Consider the following 23,386-nt stretch of genomic DNA (forward strand, 5'->3'; position numbering starts at 1 on the left):
GACATTTGGAGAGCGAAGTGGCCCAGAAGCGGCAACGATCACGGGCTTCTGCCCCTCCATCAACTCGGCAGCCTCAACATCATACAGGTGTTTAGATCTTATCTTGTAGCTGCTTGTATTATGAATGCTGATTATGTTTTCCTTAAAACTGTGGGAGAGCATCTGCACACAGCTTCTGGGAACCCGCCCCCAGATGGTTCTGATCGCTGATAAAGATGCCAGGAGCTAATAGCAGGGGAGGACAGACAGAGGCAGGGTTTTAGGATTCCTGAGCTTGGGACCAGGAACAGGAGCGGAGGGAGGAGAGGTGGAGGAGTGGAGAGATGCCGTGCCTGAGAGGAGTGCAGGACAGAGAGGCATGGCCACCGTGTGAAGGAGCCGGGGAGCACAGCCCAGGGGGCTGCCCAACTGGGTCCATGGCAGCCAAGATAGAACACAGAATTAGTAAGTAATAACTTGGGATTAACATCATGGAGGTCAGGCAGTGGCTCAGCTGCTGTGCTGTTTAAGGTATATTAAAATGTAAGGGCTGTGTGTGTGTCTTTCATTGAGCGTAAAACATCGAGGTAGTGAGCCCGCCCCGCCTCCAGGATTTATTATAATTATTTCAACTCGAGGGCTGCCCTTCCCCCCACCCTTCCTCCATGTCTTACCCCCACCATGCATTCTCAACTCGTTCTTCCTGTTCTGTCCATGAGTGTTTTTGGGTTGAATGTCTGCTGGGCCTAGGACAGCCTTGTATGTGCTGCCAAGTTCCAGAACCGGTCTTTCCATTCCCCAGGAAGGCTTCCTTCCCTGAGGCCTGGGCCACAGATAAGGTGCTTCTCTTTTCTTTAAACATCCACCCCACACATTTCGCAAATTGGAAATTACAGCTTGCAAAATGTCAAAACGCAAATTCTCTGAAAAGTGCAGTTTATTTGTTCACAGTTGAGTGTGAATTATTTAAATCAGATTAATCAGCTAATTTCCCAGCTAACAGCTGGCTGAGAGCAGCCTGCACTACGTTTTAGTTTAAAAACGTCTTACTGTGGTGCCCCATAAGGTGGTTCGGTGGCTAAAAAGGTACTTGCCACCAAACGGAATGACCTCAGTTTGATCCTTGGAACTCACCTAGTGGAAAGAGAGACCTGACTTCTACAAGTTGGCCTTTGACCTCCAGATGTGCTCCTACATGTGCTTCACTTGGCAAAGTGCTATCCACACACACCTCTGCTCTCAAACATAAATACATCTATAAAACACTTCAAAAATCTCACTACGAATAGGCAGAGATTCTTTACCATGTGTAAGGGTCGTCTAGAAGACTCATTAAGCACAGATTCCTATGTTGTCTCTAGACACTTGCTTCTGCCATGCTTCTGACACAGAAGGGCTGTGAACTTCACTGGAGGGTGTTGAAGAAGGGAGGAACAAACAGAACTTTGGGGATCTGTGTGGGGAAGGCCTGGATGGGAAGGTGCCAAAAGAAAGACTTAGCAACAGACAAGTAGGTCTCAAAATGACCCCGAGGAAGGGCAGAGGGACCAAGAAGTCACAGAAAAGAGAATCAAATCTCTTCTGTGGAAGTACTGGTCCACCAGGGGCACACTGCAGCTTCACTTACAGAGCACACTGCACAGCTGAGCAGTGGGCATGCAGCAGGCGTCAAGTCCAGGCGGCACCTAGGAATGCTCGCTCTGACGGAAGGAGGCCCTGATCTGTGTTTACATATTAGACAGGCCAGCCCCGGAGCCTAGTCCTCAGCTCAGCCGCTGTGTGCGCTGTAGACTCCACACAGCCAAGGTATGGAAGCTCAAGAGGGGTGTGGTGACTGGTCCAGGCCAGGTGCAGGAGAAAGGAGGTGGGTGATTGAGCTGGGCTAGCATGTATCATCCTCCCCCCATCCCCCAAAACTTCCCCGTAGGGTTTTGGCGCCCCCTGGTGGTCTCTGATCTAGGGTGCAAAGAAGACCTGGCAAGAACATTTAATGAGGAACTGAGTCCTAGTTCTGAGGAAGGAAAGACTTTTTCACCAGGATCAAGCTCAGGGATATCACCTGGAGTCCTGAACAATGACAGGAAGCCCTCCCCTCCCCCCACACCCTTAACTCCCTCGCTCCCCGCCCCTCCCCCTTCCGCTCCCCGTCCCCCCCCCCCCGGGGTTTCCCAGACTCCGCCTCATTGACACTTTGCACTGGAATTTCCCAAGTATGAACTCAGTCTGGTAACCAGATTACTGCTGCACACAACCCACACCTTCCCCCCCGCCAGGCAAGGCTGGAGACCCCACTTCTTTTCATTCATCAGTAAGGGAAACCTTCAGGCCTCTGAACTCTGCTAGGCTGTCTTCTATTTTTAACAGCTGGGCTACAGAAACAGTGGGCTAAAAATAGGACAGTTTGTAATACCATTCAGCATGGACTCATTCAGCATACCAGGAGCACGATGAAATACCTTTAAACAAATCACATTATTTCAGGTGACTATTAATGTTAGGCCTGTCTTTGTTTTTTGAGTTCTCCAATACGAGCTCTTTGACATATACTTTGGAAAGGAGAAAACAGCATGTTGTGAAGAAATCTGCCTAAAATTATCTTGCAGTCTTAGCAAAAGCTTTGTGAATGTTCCTTTAAACTTTATTTTATTTTTATTAGTTTGTGTGTGTGCGTGTGTGGTGTGTGTGTAAGAGTTTGTGTGTGTGTGTGTGTGTGTGGCGCGCGCAGGCGCGCAGCGCAGCGCGCGCACACACACACACCTTTCAAAAATGGTATCTCTCTACCTGGGATCCAATTCAGGTTAGCCAAGCAGTTTTGGTAGCTAAGCCGTCTTCCCAGTCCTCTTAATTAGATTGCTCTGGGTTCTTCTTGTTTCTAGTGTATAATGAATGAATATGAACTGTGGCTTTATCTTTAGAAAACATCACTTCATCACAGTGGTGATAATATTTGAAATAAAGATTGAACCAGTACCTGACTAACCTGGAAATCCAGTATAGATTGCCAAATATGAAGTTATTTATTTTTGCACATCATGTGATGAAAGACTTCTCAAAGGCTTGTTTAAGATATGGTGGTGTGGTGGGGTGTGGGAGGGGAGGGAGCTCTATTGATATAAGTAACCTTGGCATCACTATTAAGCTTGTCTAAGACTTCAAAGGTCTTGGTTGAGATGGATTTGCATTGTCTGAGATTACCTGGGAAGTGTTAGCAAGCAATTTGCAGTTAGATGGTGTTTTATTACGAAGGGTTTCTCTTAGATGGGTCTAAGGATCAGGCCGGGCTCAGGACCGATGTTCTGAATGCAGCAGGCATCACTGTTTTGCATCTGAAGGTGGCAGAGGGTGTAAGAATTTGCAAGTGGGAACAGAAAAGCACTGCTGTGGCCAAGGAAAGAAACTCAGATGAGGACCACACACAAGCTTGCTGCACTAATGTGGAATGACCGTTTTGCTTTGTAAAACAGATGGAAAATATTAGACAGCTTTATATTTAGAACTTGCCAGATAACACAATTGCTGGGACAGAATCTCTTGCCCATAAACATATCAGCTAATCTATGTTAGCTAATCTATATCAGCCAGCCGCCTCAGCTTACACGGTTATTGTGTGCTTCTCATTCCAAAGCTCGAGGGTGGGGGTGGGGGGTGGGGCGGGGGTGGGGGAGACAAACCCTTCTCTTGAGTCTCTTTTTCTCCAGGGACCTGGAAGCCCCACCTTTACCCTTCCACCAACAATTGGCTCCTGCCTTCTTTATTGACACATTCAAGAACCAATTAAGGAATCAGCACCTCCCCCCACAGGGAAGCACTCTACCACTCAGCTCCACCCCTAGGTTCTTTTTTCCCTTAGCTTTCTGAGACTGGCTCTCAGGTAGTCCAGGTCGGCCTTGCATGTACCATATACTAAGGATGGCCTTAAACGGAGTCTTCTGCTCCTACCCCACAAGCACTGAGAATCCAGGCATGCAGCTCTTGATTTTTGAGACAAGGCCTCTCAATATGTAGCCCAGGCTTACCCTGAGCTCCCAGGCTGGCCTTGAACTGATGATCCTTTGCCTCTGCCTCTTATGGACTGAGATTTTAGAATTGTGCCTTCATGCTGCACTCCTGGGAGCCGCTTGCTACCCATCCTCTGGGCACGAGAAAGAATTACTTTGCGCAGAAGGCTTTCTTTTAGAATGAAAACACTCTCAAGCAGAAAGATGGCTTTGATAATTTCACTCACTTCTTTTTATAGAAATCAAATATTAGTTAAAGCAAGTGAATCAGATTGCCGTTCTGGAGTAACTGTGAATTGCAGTATCAAGACAAACTGCTTTCCAGTGGTGCTAATTGGTATCAATTGTGAGTTGTCCAAATGAATGTGATATCCAGAGTCAGATTAACATTTTGAACATTCTAATAAGAGACTTACGGAAATGAGGTTAGAGCAGCTGCCATCTATTTTTAGATGATGTTTCTTGGGAGAACTACCACATGGCTGGGTTCCCCTCCTGTCTATCCCAACCCAGTGTTCACCTTGGTAAGGCAAGAGCCCCGGAGGTCTCCTCAGAGTTCTCTACAAGCCTCCTCTCTTCAGCTCCCCACTCCCATAGCTCCTCCTTAAACAGCAAATCCGACTTAACCCTAATACTCTGAGGCCAAACAAGAATGGCTGTTAAATGGATCCAAGGAAAGATCTTGCTGGGTCTTACCTCCTATCCAACAGAAGCAGTTTGTTTGCACATAGAATTCTGATGGAAATGCAGGCTGAATGAATGAATGAATGAATGTGGGTGCATAGGATCATATTGTTAAAAGTCTGAGTTTAAAGATTGCTATCCTGGTTTCTTTTAGTGGGATCATCTGCTGTAATTTCTTTTACTAACAGTGTATCCACCTGACAAATGTTTCTTCTGTAAAACTGAGCTGAGCATCAAGCCTGCTGGGAGTCTCATCTCCACACACACCTTTGCAACGATTCGATTGGCTTAGCCTGCCCAGGCCTTCAGTCTGCACAGACTATGCAAGGGTTAAAACCCTCTTTAGCACATTTTACAGGGTAAAGGTAAAGGTTGATCTAGGAAAACCTTGTCACTTTACTTCTTTACTTCAGGGCTCCTTGATGAGTGTCTCTTTGTGACCACCTGGTCACATGAAGATAGGAGGTTAGTTACACTGAGAGACCTGCTCCTTCGCTCGCTTTGGAATGTTTTGGGATACACTGCATATCTATCTTCCTGGAGGCTTTTGCATGGTGGAGACCTCTCCGAACCCAGAGCCTTCCTGTTTGTTTGGAGTGGCCTCCCAACCCTGACCCCATGCCACAGAGGAAGACCTTACAATCTGCAGGGAATCCAGAACTTTCTCTTGGACATCATCTGGGCTGGCATTGTTTGGTAAAGTTTCTGCTTCCATAGGTCTTTTTAAAAAACTTTTGTGGTGGAAGAGTTTTCCAAGGGCGTTTCCATCTGCTGGAAGCTCCCTGAAGCCAGGGTCTTAGACTTTAGACAATGCCTACGGAGAAGGCTAGGCTGACTCTAAGACAGGCTTCGAGTTGGATGTTAGGATACCAGGCCTAAGAACTGGGCAAGCCCAGGCAAGTCCGTACTAGAAACACCCCAGGCTTCAGGCAGCTTGTGGGGCCTCCCATTGCCAAGGTAGGGAGACACCAAGTGGGCTCACAGACAGGATTTAAAGCACATCAGGGGATTCTGGGGTAGGAGAGCTTGTCTTTCTCCACCTCTAGGGACATCTGGAGGGCTTGAGAGCTGGAAACTGAGCTTGGGAAACTGTTGCTGAGGAAGTCTGGAAACTTTCTGACTTGTCTCAGGCCAGATGGCAGACAGCTTCTAAGGGCGGGGCAGTTTCTGACAAGCTGCCTGCCCACCCTGGTAGAACCTTACGCTTCCTCTCCATAGATGAAGAAGAGGGGGCAAAGAGCATTCCACCAACCTTTAATAATCAAAGCAACTTATTTCTGCCTTCTGTTTATGCTTGTGTGTGCAATCCATGCGAACCTGTGGAACAGTGTCTTATCATCAGAGGAATGGCAAAGAAGGCATATTAAAATAGAGGGCTGTGTGTGTGTGTGTGTGTGCTGCCGTGTGTGTTTCATTTAGGAACACAAAACATCAGGCTGGGTAGCAAGGAACTCAAGCCGCTGGGGCGATTAGAGCAGCAGGTAGGTCCTATGACTGCCTCCATATTACAGATAAAAAGATAGAAAGGTTATGTAATCTGCTTCAGGTCATGTACCTGACAGTTGGTGGTCTCAGAGTCATGACCCTGAGTGCCACACACCACTTTTTTTGACTGAACCTTCTAAGAATCTTCTAAGAACAGCAAAAAGTCTCCCACAGACTTTTGTGGGAGATTCTGTCGAGGTAAGAGTGAGTGAGGTCGGTGACCTTGGGTGAAGAATCTACTCCCTGACCTGTGTGCTCTGCTGGCCGCTTCTCCAGGCCTCGGACGCTGTCTGTCCTTCACAGTTGGTCCTCTCGTCTATCTCTCTTTGGTGTGCTGCGGGAACTCTGAGCTAAATGCAACCTTGCTAGGGCAGGGGAAATTGAGAAGTGACATTGGAGATAGGAAAGATAAAGAAAGGCAGAAGTTTGGAGGGATGGAAGAGTAGTGTGACTAAAACAAAGGACAAGATAAGGTTGAAATGGGCTAAATCTTCTTACCCTGGGAAGACATGCATGTCTGCAGCATGATCAGGCCTGCGCTGCAAATGAGACCTCGTCAGGACAGCGTATTTTTTTGCCTGCTGGGAATGACCCATCTCAGTGTCATGGTGTCCAATGCTCGACTGTCCCAGAGATAGATATGGATCGAGGAGCATGACAGACAGAAAGAAGGCAAAATGGACTTAGTGTCAGAGAACTGGGTTCAATCCTGGCTCAGCATGTGTCCCTGTGTGAAGCTGTGCTAGCCAGGTGACATTACTTAGCCTGTTTCCCCCCACAGTGTAATTACAGCAAACCCTACTGTGTGCTGATCGGTGAGAACTAAATGTACAATCATGGTAAAGTACCAGGTACACAGTAGGTGCTCAGCACCACCAGCCTCTGGCTGCGTCCTGCCACCCTGATCCTAAGCTGTCCTGAGCTAGCTCTCAGATGAAGAAACCAAATCTCCAAATACATCACTTGTATTTTGGTCACTCTTTGATAAGTGGCGCTGAGACAAACACAGAGGTTCTAACCGTGCTGTTATTTGTGATCAGTGGCAACTGCACTTGTAGGCAGAGGCTCTTTTAAAAACAGGCAACAGGTACCAAGGCATAGATAAGGCTAGGTCTCACTGTTTCACAGCACAGTGGCTGGGCCAGCTGGTAACAACTTGTGTATGTGTTGTGAATAGTTAGAAGACAGGAACTTAAAAACTTCAAGCACAAAGCAATCCTGAGATGGTAAAGATGATCACCCTGATCTTATAAGTATTCTATATATGGACTGTAAACATAGAAGTGCATACAGTTATGATTTAATAAAATATTTAAGTAGAGGAAAATATTAAGTAACCTAATTTGATTATCTGTCTGTATACATGTATTAAATTTTCACAGTGTAACCCATAAATTTGAACAAAGAGCCACCTTAAAAAACAAATTTGTTTTAAAAACAAATATGGCTTTTTTGTCATATTCTGGATATCTCTAAATATGTATATTTTGGGATCTTTTTCTATTAGCCTATCCATTCACAAAAAAATATTTGTGGTTTTTGATCTTTCAATTCTTCTTTCTTAATTTAAGACCAGCTTGTCAAGTGTTAGGATGCAGTTGTCTCTGCAGATCCATAACTTAGAACTGATACATTTAAAACAACTTAGAATTGACATCGTGAAGATCATGAATTTTTCCCCAGAATAACATTTCCCAACGTGAGATATTTATCTTTGTGAGTCTGGTGTATTTCACTTAACGGGATAATTTCCTGTTTCATCCAGTTTTCCTAATGACATAATTGGGATCTTTATGACTGAATAAAACACACACACACACACACACACACACACACACACACACACACTTCTTTTCTGTTTACATGTTGACAATACCTGGCTGATTTCATAACTTGCCTATTATGAATGATGTTAGAAGAAATATGGATAGTCAGACATTTCTGTTGCATGCTTACTTTGATTTCTTTGGTATGTGTTTAGGTAGATTATATGGTAACCCCGCTTTTTGTTTTGGGGGGATCTGTACCCTGATTTCTATGGCTGTATTAAATTATAGCCTATCTCTGGAGTACACAGCTCTCTTGCCTCCCACGCTCCTTACATCTTCAATATCTCGCTCTCCTTTGTTTCTTGTGTTAACAGTCATTCTGACCAGGGAGAGGTAGACCCTTGCGGTCTTTATGTATGCATTTTCCCATGTATTTCTGCCACTGCTTTCTCCTGTATTTCTAGGTTGTTTAATCTGAAACTTGTTCTAAGTTTATGGATACTTTCATCTGTGGCACAAACTTTTTTTTTATTTTTCATCGTTGATGTGTTGCAATGATGACGTCCTATCGTGGGTATGGACTTCAATGGCCGATCTGAAGAGGAGACTGAAGTTACTACTTTCACATCCACTGAACGGGTAACTCACCCCTTCCCTAGACACTTCATTCCGTGTTCTGCAGCTCAGAGAGCTGGAGGGTTTCTACACGTATGGTATGGGACCTGCCACTGGTGCTGAGAGAGCTCGTCTCAGGGGTGCCTTGGACACGGCCATGGGACCTGTTTGGTTACTACCATGGTCCTACCTGGGCCTGGGCCTGTCAAGTCTTTCTTTGAATGTGGTGTCTAGAATTGAAGTCAGAAGCTACCTTCCCAAGTCACATGCTGTCAGTTAAAGACATTTGCTTCCTTGCTGTAGGTATCTTGGCTTTCACAGCCTGGACTCTCTCTCTCTTATCTCCCCCTCTCTCTTTCTCTCCCTCCTTCCCTCCCTCCCTCTCTGTCTCTCTCTTTCCCTCCCTGTCTCTTTCCCTCGCCTTCTCCCCCTCCCCCCTCAGTGGAAAAGTGGAAACTTCTGGTTTCTTTGGAATGTCAGTTGTGCTTTGCTGGGGCAAACATGTGAAGGAGTGTTTTCCTGAAATGGACACAGGTGACAGGATGTTCAGATACGGCAGACTTGTGAAGGAATGTTTTGCTGAAGCAGACATTGCTGAAAGGATGTTTTCCTAAAGCAAGTGCGTGAAGGACTTGTGATGAGGGATTCTTTGCTAACGACACACATACATTGGTCTGCCTTACGTTGCATAGTTGAGCTCCATTTGTTGTGACTCCATAGAGAGAAACACAACCAAAAATCTTCTCTTGAGGTTCCTTGGGCTTCTTGCTGCTCCTGAGGACTCGGCTGATTGGCAGTGATGCCAGCTGACAGAGTCACGTGGAGTTTTGCTAAGACAGACGCATGTGCTGAGGCCAGACTGATGGAGGTGTTTGGAGAGAGTTTAAATAGCACTCAACAGACGGTGAGGGAGGCTTGGCTCTCTTGCATAGCCAGCTTTACAATGCTTGTTGGTCTCATGCCTTCTCTGATCTCTGCTTCCTCGAGAGAGGCACAGCTGAGAACTCCTGGTTGGTCCTATTCACTCCCGCTGACTTGTGCTGATCTAGCTGAGGCCTGGCTGTTTCTCCTAGGCCCTGCCACTGCTGGTGATTCCTGTTTGCTATCCCTGACAGTACAGAACTGGACTTCCTGTATATTTGTGAAGGATTTGTGAATGGACTGAGCTGCCTCTGCTGACCTGTGAACTGAACTGTTGATTTCCTGATAACATAGATGGGATTTGCTCCAAAGAACAATTTCTAAACAGGTTCACTTTCCCTGTATCCTAATAACCTTTCTTTTCTACTATCTCTGGTGGGTAGTAGACTAAAAGAGAAGACCAAGCATTTAAGAACTGTTATTAGAATTAGGGCCTGGGGGCTGAAGACATGGCTCAGCAGTTAAGATCACTAACTGCTCTGCCAGAGGTCCTGAGCTCAATTCCTAGCAACCACATGGTGGCTCACAACCATCTCTCATGGGATCTGATGCACTCTTCAAGTGTGTGTCTGAAGACAGCTTCAGCGTACTCATATAACTAAAAAAAAAATCTTTTAAAAAATTAGGGTTGAGAAAAGTGAAGACTACCCTCTCTTTCCCTCCCTCCTTCCTTTAGTGTGTATGTGTGTGTGTGTGTGTGTCTGCCATTGTCATTGTGTATATGTGTAGGTCAGAGGAAAATCCTTAGTATTTGGTTCTCTTCTTTCACTGTATGGGTCCGAGGAGTCAAACTCAGATCCTTGGGCTTGGTGGCACATGCCATTGTGGTCTGAGTCATTTCTCCAGCCCTGATTTGCTTTTTCACGTGTTGTTATGCTGACTTTGCCTTTTTTTGTTGTTGTTGTTTGTTTGTTTTAAATGGAAAGCTTTGGCTTCCTAGTGTTGAACTCTATAATTTTGGGGAGTTACAAGTTATATTTTTTAATATTGATTTATTTAATTTATGTGTACGGATACACTATTGCTCTATTCGGACATATCAGAAGAGGGCATCAGATCCCATTCCAGATGATTGTGAGCCACCATGTGGACCTCTGGAAGAGCAGTTGGTGCTCTTAACTGCTGAGCCATCTCTCCAGCCCTGACCTTGGCTTTTAATTCTACCTTTTCTGTCTTTGTGTAACTCATGACATATGGCCACTCTAAGCTCTTGTTTTGGAAGTCAGAGCCATGGTCAGCTTCTTTTTTTTTTTTGGATTTGTTTTTTTTTGAGACAGGGTTTCTCTGTGTAGCCCTGGCTGTCCTGGAACTCACTCTGTAGACTAGGTTGGCCCCGAACTCAGAAATCCGCCTGCTTCTGCCTCCCAGAGTGCTGGGATTACAGGCGTGCGCCACCACCGCCTGCCCATGGTCAGCTTCTTACATTGGTTTTTGTAAAACTTTATCCTATTAGACTCAACTTATCAATTTTTAAAATTGATAATCAGTTATGCAGCTATCCAGTAGTCCTCCACACAGCCCTGCCCTTCTGAATTTGGTAAGCTCCTGTCTCCACCTAGGTCACTACTGAATGACAAACAGGAGAGGGCTGAGGATAAAGCCCTGAGGGGTGTCTGTTTGAGGCACTATTAGGATGGCTTTAGACTGTCTATGATGTGATAGAAGTTTGGAGTGTAGGTAAAGCTAGGCTGACAATTTAGATCTGGGAGATCTGTGGGCTGGGGACCAGTGAGAGACAAATCAGGAAATGGATAATACACTGAAGAGAGAAAATAGAAATGCAGGGGTCAAAGGTCAGAAAAAGAAGGGAGTTAGAGAAGGCAGCGGAGAAGGCAGGAATTAGACGTGTGGTGGAGTGAGCAGAGCCCAGGGCCATAGTCACAGGGACAAAAGATGGCTTCATGGAGGGGCTTATGAGGATGCAAAGAATGCCTGGGTGGAAAGGCCATGCGTGTGCACACATGTGTGCATGTCTGTATGTAGTGGGTGGTTGTAGGGGAAGGATTAGGAACAAAATTAAACCCTAGCCCAGCTACAGGATAGGTAATGCTTTTTCCCCTCAAGTCACATGATGGGTGCCCATTACATTATTATTTATACCTTAAACTTTCTTTTTAAAGCAGTTTCAGGTGCACAGCTAAACTAAGCAGAAGGTAGGGAGAGATTGCATAACTTCCTGGCCTCATACATCTATACCTTTCCTGGCTGTCAGTGTTTGCTAAGGAGCAAATTTGTGACAAGTGACAAGCCTGTAGGTTATATCAGGGTTCACTCTCATCACTTTATACTGTGGGCTTGGATTCTATGTCAGTGACATGGTCCCACCATGATGTATGCTAAAGTTCTCGTGTGCTCTTCCCCCACAGCTCGCCATACATTTTTGGAGGGTCGAATTGGGAGTATGTCAGACAAAGGGTCCTAGGATTACTTCAAACTCACTGGGTTGCCAAGGATGACCTTGAACTCACAACCTTCCTACCTCCACATCCAAAGTCCTAGGATGCACGAAAGCACTACAAAGCCTATATTATATATAATTTTTAAAATGTAAGTATTTTTCTCAAAACAATAAATAGGTAATATACAAGTATAGAAAATAGATTATTTTTAAAAACAGCGGTTCACTCTGTAGCCCATACTGCCTTAGAACTCACTATATATCCAAAACCAGTCTTGAGTTCAAGGCAAACTTCTTGACTTCCAAGTCTCAGCATTACTGGTGAGTACCACTGAATCTGGCTGAGTCCAGTCCCTATAAGGATCTGCTTAAGAACTTGGGAGGAAATGACAGATTTGGGGCAGAAACAGGACTTGAAGAAAGAATAAGAGATAAAGAAATAAGAATAAATAAAAAAATTAAGTAATAGAGGGAATTTAGAGAGATGTTACTGGTTAAGCTTTACCAGAGGGAAAAGTGTGTTGCATGCAGGCTTGGGGAGAGAGGATGTTTGGAGTCATTTCTGGAAGGGAGGTGCTCAGAAGGAATGAATGAAATTGGTCTCAATCGGCAGATAGAGCCATTGAGGCTAAGTGTTAAAGCAAGCTGAGATACCTTTGCAGAAAGCCTTCTTCCAGCAATGCTCTGCTGCATAGGAAAGGGGCGGGAGGCAGACTGGAGGTTGATGGTGGTCCTGGACTAAGGGCTTTCGGGGTGGAGGACAAGTTTGGGATGCTGGCCATGTCCATGCCAGGCAGACAAACATGGCTATGTTGATATTTGGATGTGCCCTGGAATAGTTTTGTTCACAGGGATCAAAGTGTGATGGGTAGGAGACATTCAAATCTGTTTGCTAAGCTGGTTCCAGATTCTGCAGCCTGGAAATGAGCCCTTTGCTGGGGTTGGAAGCTGTGCCATTCCTAGGAATCCCTTTGTAATCCTATATGATATAGAATCCCTTGGATTCTATATGATGGGGAAAATCCTTACAGGCTGGTTTTGGCTGAAAGAAATTCTTGTGATTATTTTTCCTCAGGACAACTCTAACGGGTTTTCAAGTCATCTGAAACAGTGTTCATGTTAACCAGGAGACATTCTGGTGAGGATTCATCTGCCGCAATAGGGCATGGTCTGGGACACAGCTAGAATTGGCCAACTTTATTTCTGTTGTAGCAGTAGCTGTGTAGTAATGACGGTAGAGTGCACAGCTGGCATTTGTCCTGCAGAATTAACAGGAGCCAACTCCTGCTGCTCTTACGCATGGTTCCCTCCTCATTTACTGGGGATTGCAGTGAGGGTGCCAGTCTGGGGAGCTTGCTAAAGTTTTCTAACATCCAGAAAGGAGGAAAAAGATGAAAGGGTCTTAAGATTCTTACTACAATGAAAGGGGCTTAAGAAGCCATTTTCCTCCCCATTTCACAACAAAGGGGATTCGGTTCTGAAATTCACTGACCCAGGAGAGATTTGGCTTGAGTGAGACCAAACTGGCAGAATTATATACTCAACATTACAGGAGTGCAGTAGGGTTGGGAAAAAAAATGTTCCTTGGGAGTATTTAGGAAGCCAGCCACCATCTAGACAGGCTCAGGATAACTAACGGAGGAGGTTGGAGTTCTGGGATCTGCCTCCGGACACCACGGACCTGAGCAGCGTCGTACCTGGAGATTCTTGAGAGACATTTCTTCATCTTGTGTCCCCAGAGCCTCACAGAGCTTGGTACACACTGTCCCCTGCATGGATTGAAGGCAGATTTGCCTTAACTGCCATTGACTAGAAATCAGGAGGCCACAAGAGAACACACAATGAAAGCAGAAGTGGGGTGCACTGAGTCTGCTGGAAGCCGACTGCTAGAAACACCCCGACCACTGATGCTTACTATGAAAGTGAGCTGTCATAACGCAAGCTTTGGGCATCTGAGAGATGGGAGCAGTGAGACTGTAGCAGGCAGAGTTCCTAGCACACAGAAAAACCAAAATAATGTGCGAGAGCCAGGACTCCCCTTGCAAATGTTGTCTTGAAAGGGTCTTAAGATTCAATAACTAACCAGAACCCATTCTTTGGTCTTTAAAAACACTTATTTTATTTCATGTGTAGCATTTGGCCTGAATATATGTATGTGTACCGTGTGCATGCCCGGTGCTCAAAAGGGCGTTGGCTCCTCTGGAACAGTTATAAGTTGCCATGGGAACCTATGTCCTCTGCAAGAACAGCCAGTGCTCTGAAACCCTGGCCCATCTCTCCAGCTTCACTAACCTTTTTTTAATCTTCTCAAATCTTTTCTTCCCTTTGGTTCTTCTGCCTAAGGTTGGCCAGTGTGCACCAAGCCGGTAGGATGCCAGTGTTCACAGAGAGTGTTATTGGTTAAGTTCTAGAAGCCAGCACAGGGTTGGGGTTGTAGTGCATGGGTCCCCTCTCCTTGATGACTACAAAGAGAACTATTGAAAATGAATCTGCCTCCAACTTCCAGGATTTTTGAGGCATACAAATTACTCAAAGATCATACACATATGATGAATGGAATGTTTAGTATCTTAGATTTCTTTTTTTTCTAAGTCACTTCATTTTATTTTGGTCTTAAACTCTCAAGGAAGCTGCTCCCAGGATCCTCGATTGAAATGCTTGTCATAGCTGCAGAAGACCATGCGCCAGGCTGACAGTGGGCACCATGGTTGGTACACTCTAAGAGAAAGCCCCTGCCAGAGCTGGGGAACCCTGCTTCAATTCCGAAATGATAGAGTTGCCAGGCTCACAGTTCTCGTGGCCAGCCAGGGCTATGTAGTAGGAAGGCAACCATCTAGCGCATCTTCCTTCGGGGCAACTATGTCCCAAATGTGTAATGGGTACTAGGAAGGGTGCAGAGCACCCCGGACCACTCCTGACTCTCACCTTCGGTCCCACAGGGCTTTAGCTGAAGGGGTCACCCAAGTGTCTGTAGTAGGCACCTCCATTTCTTAATTCTGTGGCAGGGTTCCCAGAGGCAGTGTTCTAGGGATCCCTCTCCCCACCATAGAAACAAGCGTTGGCTCAGAGACACTTTAATCGTCAATCAGGCTGTTGCCCACAGAATCTGGCCAGATGTCCCACACGCCGTGCTCGTAATCCTCTAGTCTCAGGAGCGGTCCTTCCAGCCTTCACGCCAATGCTCATCTACTCTCGAGCAGTCAAAATCAGGCTTGCCCAGCTTCCGATTTATCTCATTGTGCAGGCGGCACAGCCACTGGCTGAAGGATACTCGAGTGTCTGGCTGGTTCCTGCCTCTTCCTTATGTGTTTTGCATATTCCTCGCAGGGTTAAAACTTGGAAAAATATATGTATGAACTGGGCCATATCTTGCTGTTGTTCTGGCGTGGGCATGCCCGGGTATTAGGATGTCACCGTACGGAGGAAAGCCCAGGTGTGGCGACCCAATTCCTCCCGATCCGTGGACAATCCTCCCTAAACTTACATCCTGCTTCGGCTGGGTCCGCATCCACAATTTGAAGTCTATGCAGGCCTGTCACAGTCGCTCCCGTACTTCAAACCTTGCGGCGCTGTGGCCGGGGTGGTGTCGTCTCTATGCCTTATGCTGCTTCCCCTCCCCCGTCTTAGATTTTTATTTTGCAAATACAGTTATCACTGAAATTAATGAAACTGTCTGGCAGTTTGTTGTTTCTCAAATTGTGCTCAATTAACAACCTCCTGCTTAATTCCAAAGTTCCCAAGGGGTCAGGCACAGGCATTTGCACATAGCCCCATTCTTAGAGGTCCATAGTTACTCGCTTCAGAGAAGCCTCCAGATTGCCTCCGAGAAATACTTGGGGTTATCTAAAAGTGGGACAGTCATTCATCTAAATATAATTTCCTTCTTTTCTTTTTCCTTCTATGGGAAGACTGGATGATAGCATTACAACTATCTACATAGTCGTGTCTGATATAGGATGTGCACACTTAGAGGGCTCCTTAAAGATCTCAAACAACTTAGGTATTTTGCTTGAAAATTAGAAGGAATACTCTTTTGGATGGGTAAATTTGGGTCTTCTCTTGTTTCTCAGTGTGACATTTCAGGGTGACAGCATTATTTTCTGCTTCAGGATTAAAGGGAGAAATATTCCGTAATACTATAGTAAATAATTCAAAACCTGAGAGAGCTTAATGTGAACCATTAAGAATGTGACCTGCAGCACACACCGAGTACAAGAAGAATGCATCTAGATCGTGTATTACCAGGAAGCAGGTGGAGGCTGTCAGTCTCCAGGGGAGCCACTACCATGCATCTTCATGACAGAATTTTAAAGGGCGTAAAGTCCCCCAGAGTCTGGACTCTGCATTTGACCTCCAGTTGAGGCCATCAGTATGCTCCATCCTGACATGGTGGCTTATGACACAATTCTCTCTCCCTACTAAGCTGTCCTTGTGAATGTTGTCTTGAAAGGGTCTTAGGATTCAATTATTAATCAGAAAGGAATGAATTTTTTTTTTCAGTTTGCAAAGCTGGGCTAAGCTGATCAAGGAGAATGGTACAGTTTCATAGGAAATATATTAAGCCTCCCACGCCTATCTAAAGAGCTTACTGAGGCTTAGAGAGTGCAGAGAAAGGTGTGTTTGGGTGGACGCCTTGTTAGTCGATGGAGAATAATTAAGAGGACTTTATAAACCACGGTGGGCCTCACTTTTAATAAAGTTTTCTTGACCTGGAAAGAAGGGCTAAGTCACATTATTTTCTTCTTTCAACCTCTCACTTATCATGTAAGTGCTGCACAATTTTACTTAGCAGATGCTGTGTGCTAAGTATTTAATGGAGATGACATTCTCTGAACTCAATTCTGCTTTACTCCCTTCCCCCCTTCAAGCTATGAGTATCTAGAAACATTAATTGTCTTCTGAGGTGCCACACTTTGGGTAATGAATGACCCAAATCATTTGCAATATATTGGAAACCTACAGTTTGTATTAAGTGTAAGAATCTGTGTTGTTAGCAAGTTCTAGAACAGCTAGGGCTACATAGAGAAACCTTGCCTCAGAAAAAACAACCAACCAAACAAAATCCCAAAAGCCCATCCCCAAAACCTAAAACCAAACACACCAAAACCAAACAAAACCAGACCAAAACAACGACAACAAAAATCCAAAAGTATGTTATAGAAATAGATTTTTCATAATTGATGAACTGACCTCATGGTGGGAGAAAATATGTTCTCTGCTCTCTGCATGTAGGAGGTAGTTTAGTTACCCCAATAAAGAGGTGGGTGTTATAGAAGACTTGGATATACAATTCCAAATACTCCTCCTTGGCATAAGAGTTGTTTTGAGCTAGCTATTTTGAAACTTCAGATGTAGGAGATATCCTGGAGGGTAGATGCTACCTTCTGGCAAGCTCTGTTTGTGTGGAAGAAAGGAGGCTCCTCTCTGCCAGAGGAAGGGAAGAGTGCAGCTAAACCCTCGCCCTGGCACCTGCATAGAAACCATTGGCTTTTTTTACTAAGGTTTCTGGTCATGTCCCATCTCTGTCTTCCAGGTTAAGATGGTAAGACAGAACTCACTACAACCTCTTCAAGATGTTCTCAGGTTGCTGTGTCCCGTATGCACAGGTGTAAATATTAATAAACTTGTTTATGTTTCATTTTTTAATTTGTCCTTTTCTTTGCAGGTATAGCTCAACTAAGAGTTCAGAGTGATAAAAGGAACTATTTCTTGTCCCACAAGGTTTTCCTGAATGCTGGCATCTCTTTGATCTGTCATTTCTAGTGTTCTTCTCTTTCTTTTTTCCCTTTTCCCTGTAGGTGAATAGCTAAGACAGAAATGACTTATATGCTAAGTGTGGCTGCACTCTCTTGCAGTCCCAGCATTCTGGAGGCTGAGACAGGAGGATTTTAAGTTATACAATGAGTTTGAGACCAGTCAGAGAAACTCAGTGAGGCTCTGTTTAAAAAAAAATCACAACAAAAAATACAACAAAATAAGTCCCCCTCAAAAACAAAACAAAAACCTCAGCAAACCCAGGCAATACAGGCAGAGGATCAATAGACTGAAATTTGGGAATTGGAGCTATTCCCCTCCAGGGTTTGAATCTCATCTCCAGCACTCTGGAGGGACACATGCAGTCATACCCAGTTCAGAGGAATGGGCCAGCTACAAAATTTGCTGACACCAGTGCTAAACGACAAAAAAGAGGCTGGGAAAGCAGGGAGAAGTTCTACAGAACTCCTGAATTATAAAATCCTTCCCCCTTTCTGTGTGACTTTTCGCTTTGTCGCAGATTCTTAATTTTTCTGTTGAATGCCATTTAAAGTAAATAAAAATAAGAAATTCTGAGACTCATTTTGCCATTCATCTTTACACGGCAGACACCTGCTTCAAATGCAAGTGCATTTAACTCATTTGTATAGTCACTTAAATCTAAGTGAGGCAATCTGCATTTTGTCTCTGAGGGGTGTCTTGAACGAGCTAAGGAAAAAGGAAAACCAGATTCAGCCAGGAAAAAGGATGAGTTCCCCCAGGGCACAGAGAGGCTTAAAGGAGCTGGTCAGGAATGCTCTATATGGCTTAGAATAGAGAAGAACACCACAGGTTGCTGCCCAGGACTTCCGGCTTCCCAGATTCACCTTCCTGTTAGCCATTGGCCTAACCCATTGATCCCTGTTTTGGAAAGCCCCAGAGAGGAAGTCCCTTCTTTACTGGTGGATTCTCTAGCCCATAGCAGATGGGGGTCTCCAAAGGCATACTGACTGGGTACTTGTGTCAGAGGTGGGCAATGGGCTTGCTTCTCATTGAGCAGTGGCTTCCTGCCCACAGTCCATCAGACACCCTACAGTCCTGCCAGTAGCAGTGGCCACATTGCTGTTAGCCCTGTCCTGGTGTATCCAATTGTGACTCTCCCCATACCTGCTGTATCCTGCCTGGAACAATGGGTGGCAGTGGCTCCTAGGCAAGCTCAGGGAAGGAAGACCAGGTAGGCTCTGATGTGAGAGGCTAGGCAGGAACCTGCTCTGTAGCAGGAGGGGAGTGGGAAGAGGAGCAAGAACAGAAGGAAGCCTTGCTTTTAGCATCATGGGACTCTCCTGTTCCCTCTCCCTCCCTCATTCTCCCCCTTCTTTCCTCCTCCCACCTAATCCCCCCTCCCCTCCTCCCTATTGCCTTCCTTTCTTGCTGACTCATCATTTTCCGCATAGAGCTGACTGACTTTTCAGATGTGTGTGTGTGTGTGTGTACAAGTTTCTGTGCTTTTCTGGATACAAATTAAGATAACATTTCCACAATGAATATTCCCCATCCTACATTTGTAGCTTCTCTGGACTCCTTTTCTCCTTTCTTGTTCCCCTTTTCTTTATCTCTGTCTTTTAATTACTTGTTTATGGTTAATTAAGAAGTGCTGGCTGGCCTTCTGGCTTGCCCCTGCCCCTGGGAGTGGAGCCTGTGCTCTGTCTTCCCCAAGCCACCCACACCCAGAGGCAGCCTGTCCTCCAGGATCACAGATGCGACCCCAACCCCCCTCCTAATACCTGGTCTAACTGGGACTCCCCTCCAGGAACCCAGGGGATGCAGGCACCTCTGCCCGGCTGGGGGTACATTTTCCTTCTGGCTTGCACTGGAGCCTGGAGCAGACCCTGGGTTCTGGATCTCCACCCACTTCACCCACACCCAGAGGCGGCGTGTCCCCCAGGACTTCTGACATATCCAGGATCACAAGATCACAGGATCACAGAGACAGTGGGTCCCCCAGGAGTTCTGACACAACCAGGATCACAGGCTCACAAGGATCACAGGCTCATAGGAAGAACAGGCTCCAGTCAGAGATAGCAAGGACAGTTAATACCAGAGATAACCAGATGTCGAGAGGCAAGGACAAGAACATAAGCAACAGAAACCAAGGCTACTATCAGAACCCAGTTCTCCCACCACAGCAAGCCTCAACACACCAGAAAAGCAAGACTGTGACTTAAAATCAAATCTCAAGATGATGATAGAGGACTTTAAGAAGGTCATAAATAACTCCCTTAAAGAAATACAGGAAAACACAACCAAACAGGTGAAGGACTTGAACAAAACCATCTAGGATCTAAAAATGGAAATAGAAACAATAAAGAAATCACAAAGGGAGACAACCCTGGGGATGGAAAAACCTAAGAAAGAGATCAGGAATCATAGATGCAAGTATCACCAACAGAATACAAGAGAGAATAGAGAAGCTCAGATTTAGAAGATACCATAGAAAACATTGACACAATAGTAAAAAAAAAAAAAAAAAAAAAAAAAAAAAACAAAAACAAAAACAAAAACAAAAACAAAAACAAAATCCAAAAAGCTCCTAACCCAAAACATCCAGGAAATCCAGGACACAATGAAAAGACCAAACTGAAGAATAATAGGTATATAAGAGGGTGAAGATTCCCAACTCAAAGGACCAATAAATATCTTTAACATAATTATAGAAGAAAACTTCTCTAAGCTAAACAAAGAGATGACCGTAAACATAAAAGAAGCCTACACAACTCCAAATAGATGGGACCAGAAAAGAAATTCCTCTCATCACATAATAATCAAAACACCAAAATGCACAGAACAAACATAGCAAACATAGAATATTAAAAGTGGTAAGGAAAAAAGGTCAAGTAACATATAAAGGCAGACCTATCAGAATTAAGCAAGACTTCTCAACATTCTAAAACCCAGAAGATTCTGGACAGATGTCATACAGAACCTGAGAGAACAAAAATGCCAACACAGGCTACTATGCCCAGACAAAATATCAATTACCATAGATGGAGAAACCAAGATAATCCATGACAAAACCAAATTTAAACAATATTTTTCCACAAATCCAGCCCTACAAAGGATAATAAATGGAAAACTCCAACAGAAGGAGGAAAACTATACCCAAGATAAAGCAAGAAATTAATCGTAGAACAAACACAAAAGAAGAGAGCCACACAAACATAATTCCACCTCAAACAACAAAAATAACAGGAAGCAACAGTCATTGGTCCTTAATTTCTCTTAACATCAATGGGTTGAATTTCCCAATAGAAAGACATAGACTAACAGGCTGGGTATGTAAACAGGACCCACCATTTTTCTGCATACAGGAAACACATCGCAGTGACAAAGACAAATACTACCTCAGAGTAAAAGGCTGGAAAAAACTTTCCAAGCAAATGGTCCCAAGAAAAAAGCTGGAGTAGCTCTTCTAATATAGAATAAAATTGACTTTCACCAAAAGTTATGAAAAAAAGATATGGAAGGACGCTACATGTTCATCAAAGAAAAAATCTATCAAGATGAACTCTCAATTCTGAACATCTAGGCTTCAAATGCAAGGGCACCCACATTGTAAAAGAAACTTTACTAAAGCTCAAAGCACACATTGAACTTCACATAATAATAGTGGGAGATAGATCTCAGAAACAGAAAATAAACAGAGACACAGCAAAACTAACAGAATGTATGAACCAAACTGATTTAGCAGATATATACACAACATTTCACCCTAAAACAAATGAATATGCCTTCTTCTGAGTACCTCATGGGACCTTCTACAAAACTGACTGTATAACTGGATACAAAGTAAGCCTCAACCAATACAAGAAGACCGAAATAATCTCATGCATGCATCCTATCAGATCACCACAGACTAAGACTGGTCTTTAAAAACAACAAAAACAACAGGAAGCCCATATACTGATGGAAGCTGAACAACTCTCTACTCAATTATAACTTTGTCAGGGAAGAGATTAAGAAAGAAATTAAAGATGTTTTTAGAATTTAATTAAAATGAAGGCACAACATACCCAAACTTACAGGACACAATGAAAGTAGTGCTAAGAGGAAAACTCATAGTGCTGAGTGCCTCTATAAAGAACTAGAGAGCACACACTAGCAGCTTAACAACTCATCTGAAAGCCCTAGAACAAAAAGAAGCAAATACACCCAAGAGGAGTAGATGGCAGGAAACTATCAAACTCAGGGCTGAAGTTAACCAAGTAGAAACAAAGAGAACTATACAAAGAATCAATGCAACCAGAAGCTGGTTCTTTAAGAAAATCAACAAGATAGATAAACCCTTAGCCAGACTGACCAAAGGGCACAGAGACAGTATCCAAAATAACAAAATTAGAAATGAAAAGGGAGACATAACAACAGAAACCAGAGAAATTAAAAAAAAAATCAGATCCTACTACAAAAGTCTGTAATCAACAAAAGTGGAAAATCTAGATGAAATGGATTAGTTTTTTAGACAGTTAAGTCAGGATCACATAAACCATCTAAACAGTCCCATAATCCCTAAAGAAAGAGAAGCAGTCATTAAAAGTTTCCCAACCAAAAAAAGCCCAGGACCAGCCGTTTTTGTGCAGAATTCTATCAGACCTTCAAAGAAGACCTAATATCAATACTTTTCAAACTATTGCACAAAATAGAAACAGAAGGTACTCTATTTAATTCATTCTATGAAGCTACAGACCAATTTTCCTTATGAATATCAATGTAAAAATACTGAATAAAATTCTTGCAAACCTAATTTAAGAACACCTCAAAATGGTCATTCACAATGATCAAGTAGGCTTTATCCTAGTGATGCAAGGTTGGTTCAACATATGAAAATCCATTAACATAATCCACTATATAAACAAACAAAGAAAAAAACCCCACATAATCATCTTATTAGATGCTGAAAAAGCCTTTGACAAAATACAACAACCTTTCATGTTAAAAATCTTGGAAAGATCAGAAATTCAAGGGCCATATCTAAACATAATAAAAGCAATATACAGCCAACCAATAGCCAACATCAAACTAAATGGAGACACTTGAAGCAATCCCACTGTAGTGGCTATTCCTGGTTGTCAACTTGACTATATCTGGAATGAACTACAATCTAGAATTGGAAGGTTCACCTATGATCCTAATCTGGAGGCTCAGAGATATAAGTTTCTGACCTGGATCTTGGCATGGAGATCTTGAAGCATAGTGGCTATGAATTCCAGAAGATTAAGATAAGGAGATCTCCAATTTCAAGGTCATCTGGGATTAAAGGCACAGTGGCACATGCCTTTAATCTGGGCCACACCCTCTGCTGGAGACCTACAGCCTTTAATCTGGGCTATACCCTCTGCTGGAGATCTATATAAGGACATTGGAAGAAGGAAGATTTACTCACTCTTCCTTGCCTGCTTGCCTCGTGGGACTGAGCAACTGCTAGATTCTTGAACTTCCATCCACAGCTGCTGCTGACCATTGTTGGGGAGTTGGACTATAGACTGTAAGTCATCAACAAATTCCCTAACTATGTAGAGACTGCCCATATGTTCTGTGACTCTAGAGAACCCAGACTAATACACCCACTAAAATCAGGGACTACACAAGGCTGCCCATTCTCTCCCTATCTATTCAATATAGTATTCTAAGTTCTAGCTAGAGCAATTCGACAACAAAAGAAGGTCAAAGAGATACAAATTGGAAAGAACTCAAAATATCACTATTTATGGATAATATGATAGTATATTTAAGTGACCCCAAAAATCCAC

At 44.0% G+C, this 23,386-nt stretch overlaps 1 pseudogene; it reads right to left on the reverse strand.

Annotated features, from left to right (window-relative positions):
• Nucleotides 1–14,997: 14,997 nt before the first annotated feature.
• LOC127677241 (FAD-linked sulfhydryl oxidase ALR-like) overlaps nt 14,998–23,386 on the reverse strand; it is a 38,750-nt pseudogene continuing 30,361 nt past the window's right edge.

This window comes from Apodemus sylvaticus, chromosome 2, assembly GCF_947179515.1.
Source record: "Apodemus sylvaticus chromosome 2, mApoSyl1.1, whole genome shotgun sequence".
NCBI lineage: Eukaryota > Metazoa > Chordata > Mammalia > Rodentia > Muridae > Apodemus > Apodemus sylvaticus.